This window comes from Orcinus orca, chromosome 5, assembly GCF_937001465.1.
Source record: "Orcinus orca chromosome 5, mOrcOrc1.1, whole genome shotgun sequence".
In the NCBI taxonomy this organism is placed as follows: domain Eukaryota; kingdom Metazoa; phylum Chordata; class Mammalia; order Artiodactyla; family Delphinidae; genus Orcinus; species Orcinus orca.
The window spans coordinates 146,252,663-146,264,490 of record NC_064563.1 but is presented as its reverse complement, the minus strand read 5'-3'; positions in this window follow the sequence as shown (position 1 = coordinate 146,264,490).

Genomic DNA, 11,828 nt, shown 5'->3' with positions numbered 1-11,828 from the left:
CATGATGGTATATCTGGAAAACCCTTAGGGGATCAGTGATTTTAAAAAAATATTCAGTGAAGTAGCTGGATACAAAGTTAATATTAAAAAGTCAATAGCCTGCCTACATATGAACAATAAGAGACAATACGGAAAAATTCCATTTACAATTGCAGCAAGGTTTGCTCAGGAATAAATTTAACCAGAAACGTGGGGAAACCTCTACAATTAACATTTTAAAGCAGTCTTGAAGGACACAAAAGTGGACTTGAAGAAATGGAAAGACATGTCTCCTTTTGCATGGGATGACCCAGCTTTACAAAGATGCCAGGTCTCCCTAACTTTACAAATTCAGAGCAGTCCCACGAAAAATATTAGCTGTTGTATGGAGCTCATATGGAAAAACAAACAAAAATAGCCAGAAAAACATGGAAAAATGACGAGGGGGCCCAGCCCAGCCAGCACTAACACCATGAAGCCTCTGTAGTCAAGACCGTCTGGTGCAGGCACGTGAACAAATAGAGCCCAGAATAGGAGAGACAATGCAGAAGTAGCCACGAGTGTATGTGGAAGCTGAGTGAGTGACAAGGTGGTGTCTCATATCATCGCGTAAAGATGAATTGTTTAGAAAATGTCCTGGGACAATTGGATTGCCATTTGGAAAAAGGTAAAATTAGATCCTTATCTCACTCCATACACAAGAATTAAATCCAAATAGATTAGGAAGTAAAAAATGAAACTACACAAGTAATGGAAGAAAACATAGGTGGATTTCTTCTTCACTTTGGTGTAGGGAGGGTCTAACTATGACCCCAAATCCAGAGACAGTATGAGAAAAGTATTGATACATTTGACTGCATACAAATAAAAAAAAAACTGTATCACAGAAAACACCATAAACCAAATAAAAACTGAACTGATAAACTGAGAGGAAATACATGCAACACAGACCAAAGAGTTGTCTGTTTGTGAAATCTCTAACATATAAGAGCTCTTTAAAAAATTGAGTGACAAAAGGATTAAAAACTGGGGAGAAATGGGAAAAAGACATGCCCAAATAATTTACAAAAATGGTATAAAAATGACTCTCAAACATGAAAAAAATGAAGTTCAGACTCATAACTAGAGAAATGCAAATTAAAACGACAATGACATACTGTTTCTCACCAGATTGCCAAAAACTTAAATAAAATGACACACACAGTGAGGCTCTGGGGAAAAGCCCTCTTGTACATTGCTAGAAGGAATGCAAATGGGCACAGCTCTTTTGGAGGGAAATTTGGCAACAACTAGCAAAACCACACATGCACTTATGTTCTTCTCCGCCCACTTCTTGGGATCTACGCTGAGGACACATGTCCAGCAATATGAGAATACACACCCATAAGGTTATTATTGAGCATGATTTGTCACTGTGAAATGTAGGAACCAGTGCAAATGCCCACATAGGGAGGGTTAAGTAAACAGGGTATCCCCACACAATGGAGCCTGTGCAGCCGTAGTGATGAATGAAGAAGGTCTATATGAACAGACACAGTGATTACCAGGACATACTGTTACGTGTAGGACACCATGCACAAGTGTCTGTAGCATGATCCCTTCACGTGAGAAAGATGGGGATAGAAGAAAAGACACAGGCACCTGCTTATTTGTGCCGAAGAAATACAGGATAAACCAGCAACTAAAGAGGGTGGTTGGTTACCTGCAGGGGTGGGGGTTGGGGGGGAGTGGGAGCAAATTTCATCTAAGGATACTTTGTTTAGTTTTGTTTTGGCCGCACGGTGTGGCACGTGGGATCTTAGTTCCCCAACCAGGGGTTGAACCCATGCCCCCTGCAGTGGAAGCACAGAGTCCTAACCACTGGACTGCCAGGGAACTGGATACTTTTTTTTTTTTAAAGCTCCCATTCTTAGAACCGTAGTAGTGCACCCACAAATAAATGGTGAAAACCAAGCACTATATGGGGAGAAAGGAGTACGAACAGTAACAAATGAACCTAGCTCTTCTACAGCGAGTAATGAACCCCGGTGAAGGAGGCCAGGAAGGAAAGAACCAACTGAAGTCACTTTGGAGAACAGTATTTTGACAGGATACTGCTAAGTCTAAAGACAAAAAGAATTGGACAAAATACTGTCCTTTAGATAGTAAATTTGTTTCACACAGGGCTATGGGTTAGTAATGCTGAAACTCCTCTGTGTCAGAAAATACCTAGAGACAAAGGAAAATGAAAACAAATTTACAAATCCTATGGGATGCTGCAGAAGCAGTTCTAAGAGGGCAGTTCATAGCGATACAGGTATTCCTCCAGAAACAAGAAAAATGTCAAATAAACAACCTAACCTACCACCTAAAAGAATTAGAAAAAGAAGAACAAACAAAACCCAGAGTCAGCAGAAGGAAGAAAATAGTAAATGTCAGAGAGGCAATAAAGAGATGAAAATAATATAAAAGGTCAATAAAACTAAGAGCAGTGTTTTTTTTTAAAAAAAGGTAAACAAAATTGACAAACCTCTAGCAAGGTTCACCAAGAAGAAAAGAGAGAGGACCCAAATAAAATAAGAAATGAAAGAGGAGAAATAACAATACCACAGAAATACAAAAAATCATAAGAGAACACTATAAACAACAAGTTGGACAGCGTAGAAGAAATGGACAAGTTTCTAGAAACATACAGCCCACCAAAACTGAGTCGAGAAGAAACATAATTTGAACAGATTGATCACTAGAAGTGAAATAGAATCTGTTAGAAACAAAACAAAACAAACAAAAAACCCTCCAAAACTCCCTGCAAACAAAATCCAGGACCTGATGGTTTCACTGAGGAATTCTACCAAACATACAAAGAAGAATTTATACCTGTCCTTCTAAAACTATTCCAAAAAATTGAAGAGGAGGGAACCACTCCCAAATCAATTCTTTGTGGCCACAGTTACCCTGATACCCAAACCAGACAAAGACACTACAAAAAAAAAGAAAATTACAGGCCAATATCTTTGATGAATATAGAAGCAAAAATCCTCAACAAAATATTAGCAAACTGAATCCAACAACACATAAAAAGGATCGTACACTGTGATCAAGTTGGATTCATTCAGGTCACAAGGATGGTTCAGTATAAGCAAAATCAACGTGATACATCACATTAACAAAAGAAAAGACAAAAACCACATGATCATCTCAATAGATGCAGAGAAAGCATTTGACAAAATTCAACATCCGTTCATGATAAAAACTCACCAAAGTGGGTATAGAGGGAACTATCTCAACATGATAAAGGCCATTTATGATATACCCACAAGCAACATAATACTAGATGAAAACATTCCAGCTAAATTCAGGAACAAGACAAGGATGCCCACTCTCACCACTTCTATTCAACATAGTATCGGAAGGCTTAGCGACAGCAGTCAGACAAGAAAAAGAAATAAAAGGTATCCAAGGGACTTCTCTGGTGGTACAGTGGTTAAGAATCCACCTGCCAATGCAGGGGACACAGGTTTGAGCCCTGGTTCCGGAGGATCCCACATGCTGCAGAGTAACTAATCCTGTGTGCCACAACTACTTAGCCTGTGCTCTAGAGCCTGCAAGCCACAACTACTGAGCCCGCATGCCACAACTACTGAAGCCCATGAGCCTAGAGCCCATGCTCCACAGCAAGAGAAGCTGCTGCAATGAGAAGCCCGCGCACTGCAACAAAGAGTAGCCCCCGCTTGCCACAACTAGAGAAAGCCCGCATGCAGCAACAAAAACCCAACACAGCCGAAGATAAATAAATTAATTTTTAAGAAAGTATCCAAATTGGAAGGGAAGAGGTGAAACTGTCACTATTTGCAGATGACATGATACTCTATATTGAAAACCCTAAAGTCTCCACACAAAACTACTGTAACTAATAAATGAATTCAGCAAGGTAGTAGAATACAAGATTAATACACAGAAATCTATTGTGCTTCTTTACACTATTAATGAAATATCAGAAAGAGAAAGTAAAGAAGCAATCCTGTTTAATTGCATTAAAAAATACCTAGGAATAAACTTAACCACTGAGGTGAAAGACCTATATGATGAAAACTCTAAAACATTGATAAAGGAGGGACTTCCCTGGCGGTCCAGTGGTTAAGACTCCATGCATGCTTCCAGTGCACAGGACGTGGGTTTGACCCCTGGTCAGGGAACTAAGAACCCACATGCCACGTGGCAAAATCCAACAAAAACAACAACAAAAAACACATTGATAAAGGAAGTTGAAGATGATTCAAAGAAATGGAAAGATATCCCGTGGTCTTGGAATAGGAGAATTAAAATGGTTAAAATGGCCATACTACCCAAAGCAATCTACAGATTTAATGCAATCCTTATCAAAATACCCATGACATTTTCCACAGAACTAGAAAAAAATAATCCTAAAGTTTATATGAAACCACAAAAGACCCAGAATTGCTGAAGCAATCATGAGGAAAAAGAACAAAGGAGATACAACCCTTCCAGGCTTCAGACAGTACTACAGTAATAGTATAGCTATATACAGTATAGCTACAGTAATCAAAAACAGCCTGGTACTCGCACAAAAACAGACACACACAGATCAGTGGAACAGAATAGAGGGCCCAGAAGTGACCCCCCACACATACGGTCAACTAATCTATGACAAAGGAGGCAAGAATATACAATGGAGAAAAGACAGTCTCTTCAGCAAGTGGTGCTGGGAAAACTGGACAGCTACATGTAAATCAATGAAATTAGAACGTTTCTTCACATCATATATAACAATAAACTCAGAATGGTTTAAAGACCTAAAATATAAAACATGACACCATAAAACTCCTAGAAGAGAACATAGGCAAAATATTATTGAACAAAAATTGTAGCAATCTTTTCTTAGATCAGTCTCCCAAGGCAAAAGAAATAAAAGTAAAAATAAACAAATGGGACCTAATCAAACTTACAAGCTTTTTTTTTTTTTTTTTTTTTAACTTACAAGCTTTTACACAGCAAAGGAAACCATCAACAAAATGAAAAGACAACTTACGGAATGGGAGAAAATATTTGCAAACAGTGCAACTGACAAGGGGTTAATATCCAAAATGTACAAACACCTCATACAACGCAATATTGAAAAAACAACCCAATCAAAAAAATGGGCACGAGACCTAGATAGACATTTTTCCCAAAGAAGACATACAGGTGGCCAACAGGAACATGAAAAGATGCTCAACATTGCTAATTATTAGAGAAATGCAATCAAAACCACAATGAGGTATCACCTCACACCGGTCAGAATGGCCATCATCAAAAATTCTACAAATAATAAAAGCTGGAGAGGGTGTGGAGAAAAGAGGACCCTTGTACACTGTTGGTTGGAATGTAAATTGGTGCAGCCATTATGGCAAACAGTATGGAGCTTCCTTAAGAAACTAAAAAAAGAGCTGTCATATGAGCCAGCAATCCCACTCCTGGGAAAGAGTGAAAATTATTTTGAAAAAGATGCATGCACCCCAATGTTCATGGCATCATTATTTTTTTTTTGCGGTACATGGGCCTCCCACTGCTGTGGCCTCTCCCGTTGCAGAGCACAGCCTCCAGACGCGCAGGCCCAGCGGCCATGGCTCACGGGCCCAGCCGCTCCGCGGCATGTGGGATCCTCCCGGACCGGGGCACGAACCCGCGCCCCCTGCATCGGCAGGCGGACTCTCAACAACTGCGCCACCAGGGAAGCCCCATGGCATCATTATTTATAATAGCCAAGACATGGAAGCCACCTAAATGTTCATCGACAGATGAATGGATAAAGAAGCTGTGGTATATTTATACAATGGAATATTACTCAGCCATAAAATAGAATGAAATAATGCCATTTGCAGCAACATGGATGGACCTAGAGTATTATGCTTAGTGAAGTAAGTCAGACAGAGAAAGACAAATACTATACGATGTCATTTGTGTGTGGAATCTAAAAAATAATACAAATAAATGTATATACAAAACAGAATCACATAGAAAACAAACTTATGGTTACCAAAGGGGAGAGGGACAAATTAGGAGTATGGGATTAACAAATACAAACTACTATACATAAAATACATAAACAACAAGGATATATTGTATAGCACAGGGAATTATATTTAATATCTTGTAAAAAATTACTCTCTGTGCACATTAGGACTGAAAAAATAATTAAATACATGGTGGAGAAGGAGGCCAGGATTCTTACTGTTGGAGAAAGACGTTACAAATAAGGAAAGGGGAGAGCTGCAAGGAACCTGGTGGTATTGGATTGTATCTGAGAAATAAGTGTGAATCTGTGGTTTTTGATATACGGGTATGTAGACACGGAAATCAGAGTGTGCATATGCTTGGGTTAGCATATCTACATGTTTTCTAGCTCTCGTTGCTCAAAGACAATGACACCTCAGTCACAGTGAGCTCACCTGGCGCCCAAATCTTGGCATTTAAGCACTATTCTCCAATGTCAGGAACCAAGGGTCCTTGGAGAATTGGTTGATTCCAGGACTGTGGTAGGGAAATACAAGCTGAGCCTGAAACCTCTTGTGGAACGAGAAAATAAGGAATCGCTTGAAAAAGAGGGGCATTTGTTGAAAGTACACAGGAACCAACCTGCAGGAGTTCCCAATGGCCAAATCTAGGATAATCTGGGCAACTAAATAAATGGTGATTGAGTTGTATTATAACCCTAGCATAAAAGAGGTATCCCCAAGCTCATATAAAGTATTGAATAAATAAATAAATGGTGGAGGAGAGACAGTTCTTCCTTGCAGAAGAGTTCCAATTAAAATGTAAAAAGAAGGACAAATTCAAAATCACCGCTAGGCACACGCCACCACAATAATCATTGCCAGCAAGTCCCACCGATGGATGCTCTGTTCAGAGGGCAAAAGTCTGGAGAGCAACAGGAGAGTCGCACAGTTTTAAAGTACCTCCTCCAAGATATTTATTCATTACGCAGGGAAACTATACCTTTACAATGGAAACCCCCAGCAGACACCCCCTAGCCTGGTGATCAAGGTCAGCCTCCCCTGTAATCAGGCTTGTGGACACCACATAGCCCCTGACCTGCCTGATGCACTGAGCAGGACCATGATCATGGCTGTGGAGCTCCTGCCAACATGAGTAGCCCATGAAACAATGTCAGACAAGCCCTCTTGGAGGGACAGTCTCCAGGGCTCACCCTTCCAAGGCGTCATGGCCACGACGGACGGGCGGACTGGGGACAGCCTCAGTGTGGAGGTGATTGGGGACCCAGCAACCCGGGGGAGTGTGGGAGCCTGGCGTGGATCCTGGAACAGGAAGAGGACGTCAGTAGGACACTTATTAAACACGGGAGGTACCTGGCCTGGTGTGTGTTTATGGGAATGGACTGGCAGAGGCGGGGCAGTTGATAAGGAGGAGAGAGGGGAGGGCCGCAGGAGGGAGTCCACAGGAAGGGGAGCCGGGTGGGACCAGTGGCTGCCTGTCCTGCCTTTGTGGAGTTGGTTGCATTTTGGGGTGGGGGTTAATTTACACACGGAAAGACGGAGCGCTCCGTGATGCTGTTGGGTGGGCACTGACAGACATGCACACCACACACCATCATTCAAACCAAGCTGAGGGCTTCCATCCCTGGAGACTTTCCTTGGGCCCCTGACCCCAGTACCTCCCCAGGACCATGCTTGGACCAGGGCAAGTGGAACCCCATGCCTCAGGCGTAGGTTGGCGGGTTCGGCAAATAAAAGTGGTTTGGGAACCCTCCCCAGGGCCCCACACCTTGAAGTGCCTTCCTCTGAATTGTCCAAGTACTTCTCATGCTTGGGAATGGCCGATCCCCATCTTTCCCTTTTGGGGTACTTCGTGATCCTCTATACTCTACCTCCTGGGATTGACCAGTGCATCCCTCGCTCATGGGCTGCAGCCGTGTGTGTGTGTGTGTGTGTGTGTGTGCTGCAGCCGTGTGTGTGTGTGTGTGTGTGTGTGTGTGTGTGTGTGTGTGTGTGTGTGTGTGTCTGTCTGCCTGCGTGTCTGCATGCCCAACTTCTGCTTGCCCTTCCATGTTCCACTGCTCAGGTAAAGCACCCAAGGGCAGCAAGATGGTGGGGGGCCTCCTTTGCCCTGTGTGCCCCCCCTGGCTGTCAGCAGGCAGTCCTGGGAGTGGCCACACCCATCTCCCCTGAGGGCCGTGAGACCCTTGCTCCCATACCTTTATCCTTTCTGGTCTCCAATCCAGGCAATTATGTCAGGCTCACCCTGTGGGAAAAGTCATGGACCTTCCTTGTGCAAATGGGCCATCTCTTCTGGCTCCACCCTGGCCCCTCTCCTGGCCTCCCACTGGTGGCAGTGTGGAGGGCATGGGTGTGGCAACATTGAGAGAGTTCTGGGAGTGTAGCGATCACAGCTGGGGAGGCCGGTTGGAGACAAGACTGGAAGGCACCTTGTCCTACATGAAATTTCCAACAGTAAATCCAGTACGGCCAGAAAAGGAACTGTCGTTCACATTTGCATTTGCGGTCACCATTAACCACACGTTTGAAAGCCATTGGAAACCGCTATTCACGGCAGCAAGATGCGTGGTACAGCAACCCAAGTGCTGGGGGAACCAGCATGAAATAAGTGGTCTTAGGGAACTGGGCAGCAGGAAGACCTAGATTGTTTCCATGAAAACAGGTTCCCAAGGGCCACTGCACTGTGAGTAATGAGGGCACTGATCCCATTCACGGGGGCTCCACCCTCATGACCTCATCACCCCAAAGGCCCCACCTCCTAACACCATCACATCAGGCATTAAGATGTCAGTGTATGGGACTTGACTGGTGGTGCAGTGGTTAAGAATCAGCCTGCCAATACAGGGGACACAGGTTTGATCCCTGGTCTGGGAAGATCCCACAGGCCGCAGAGCAACTAAGTCCATATGCCAGAGCTACTGAGCCTGCACTCTAGAGCCTGCATGCCACGACTACTGAGCCCATATGCCACAACTATTGAAGCCCACGCACCTGGAGCCCATGCACCTAGAGCCTGTGCTCCACAACAAGAGAAGCCTGTGCACCGCAATGAAGAGTAGCCCTCGCTCACCGCAACTAGAGAAAGCCCGTGCACATCAACAAAGACCCAACGCAGCCAAAAATAAATAAATAATTTATAAGAAGAAAGATGTCCACATATGAATTGTGGGGAGACAGTCTGTAGCAGAGGCTTAGACGAGGTAACCAGTGTCTCACCCATTCAGGGAGGGCAAGAGGAATGCCCACTTGCTAGAGTCGCGAAAATTACATGTAGAAGAAACTACATATGTTCATCTGTGTCTTGCTTAGAACAGGGCTTGGCACATAATAAGCTCTTAATAAATGTTAGCTCATTAGATATAGACTAAGAAATATGTGTGTTGTATATATTGCTATATGTAAAATTGAAAACTGGAGAAAACTATATTAAATCACGGAAAAAATAATCACTGAGCTCCCACTGTGTGCCAGCGCTGAGGATACAAAGCTGGCCAGTGGTACAAGCTTTTGGATCGTTATTGCAATTCTAAGCCCGTTCTTAATCTACGTGTATTGAGGGAAGGGAAGTATAGGTCATAGGAAGTTGTCAAGAGGTGCCGCAGACCTGCAGCAATGGATTCCCCTATGGACAGACGGTCCTGCCTCTTTCTCTGACCTTCTCTTACTGAGTGTCAGGCTGGGGAGCCAGGTGGGGGGATGCCCATGTAACCGGAGGTAACCTGCAGTGGGGGAGGGTGGTGATGTGGAGCTCAGATGTCATTTGATTGAGACTGTGCAGCAGTCTGGAATGCGTTCTCACGCGAGGGCTGCAAGTCTGGTCTACACCTGTTGTAAAGTGTGTCATGCCCATATGATTTGTGTCTGAGTCAGCCACCTGAGCCCTCGGGACTTCCCATGTCCGTGCGCCAGCTGCCTGTCCCCTCTAATTGCAGAGCCAGCGGGCATCCACGGATGTCCCTCCCAGACCCCACTGGGGCAGCGAGGTTTGCTCTCAGTGCCGCAGCGGGTGTCTGCCAGGAGTGCTGTGCTGGGATTCGGCACTGCACACTGGGCCAGATGCCCTGCTCTTTGCTTCTGGTCCAGAACAAACAGCCTGTGCCCGTTGAATCCTGCTCCCCAGCCCTTTCTATTTTTACCTTTTAACCCGAAAATGTAAGTTGGCCCGTCTGTTGCAGCACACGCCAAGCTTGATTTCTCATTGTCCCGACCACATGTGTAGTCCACTCCCACGTCAGGAGACAGGGCGCCAGCAGCAGGAGAAGCCCCTCTCCCCTCGAGTCTTCTTGGGCTCACTCCCCTCCACTCCCCTGTAACCACAACCCTGATTTCTGACATCATATATTGTTTTGTCTTTTTTGAACTTGACGTGCATGGAATCCTTTATTATGTTCTCCATTGTGTCCGGCTTTTTCATTTTGCATCACGGCGTGCGATTCATCACGTTGTTGGGAGGATGCCTTGCCTCACAGCTGTGCTGGCTGGAGCATTGGGCCACTGCATCTGAGCCGCTGCGACTGTCCTTGTGTGTGCCCTGCCTGATGCCTGCCTACGCATGTCCTTCCTGGTGTGAGTGTGGTCACAGCACAACTGGAGGACTGATTGGATGGATGGAGACCCGGGATTACATTTTCAGGTTTAAAGGTTTGGGAACTCCTATTTAGTTCCTAGGTTTTACCTAATGTTGGGCAGGTCTGGCTTGTCCCCTGGCAGGCACAGGGCACACCTATCCGTGGGACCACAGCAGGCTGGGGCAATCAGCTGTGAGCAGTCACTCTTGATTTTGAAAATGGTTTCCCCTCTGAGATCTTCAGATTTGGTGGAGAGCAAGCCTGAGGACTCTGAGGGCTGTTTCCATGGAGATGGGAAGAAAATGATATCCTGAGTGCTGACCTGCTGACTTGCTGACCACCACGGGAGGTGCTCTCATGGGCCATTTTGCTGAATTTTCACAGCAGTTACTTTTATCACCCTTTCTGGGTCAGGAGCCTGAGACTTGGGACGCGGCCAGGGTTACACGGCTGCCAGCGCCAGAGCCAGGGGTTGCACTGGTTTTTCTGGCTTCAAAGTCCAGCCTCTCCCATGTGCAGTTGTTGTCTCCTTGAGACAAGACACAGTTTTCTTCGTCTTTATGTCCCTGAGCCTCATCTCTCCCCCATGCAGGAGGCACCAGAGTTATGTGGGAGGATTCTGGGAAGACGGCAGAGTAGGAAGCGGCAGAATCTGTCTCCCCACCTGGACCATTGCACTGGCAGCATCTGAATGGTGGAACTGTTCTCGCAATCTGGAGTCTGTTGAAGCCTTGCAACTTCAAGGGGGAAGGGCTGGGTTGTAAATTGCGGTTAATTTTGGTAAAAGTCAGCTCTTGCACAGTAGTGGCTACTCAGCCCCCATCACCAGCCCAGGGCAGGCAGCTGCGCCCTCGCAGCCCCCTGCATAGATTGTGAGAGTTAGGGTGGGAAACAGGACTCTGCCCCCAAATACAGGGGACTGTGATCTGACGGCAGGCTGCTGCTTCCGATCCCAGAGGGGCCCACGGGCGCGGGGGTAGCCATAGTTGTACCTCCCCCATCGCTGCCAGGCCCTCCCCCTCAGGCCGACGCGACCGCCGGAGCACTTAAAGGGCTGGCATCTTTTTTTTTATCCTTCGTTTTTTGCTTTTTCCTCTTTTGGAGCCAGACATTAAAGATTAGAACATCCCAAAACAACTGCATATATGGGGGAAAACTAGAAAGTGACTGTATATACCCAGGGAAAGGCTCAGAAAAGACCTGAGAAGACTAAATTTACACCTCAGGCACAGGAGACAGCCTACAGCAGTTAAACACACACACGCGCACACACACACACACACACAGA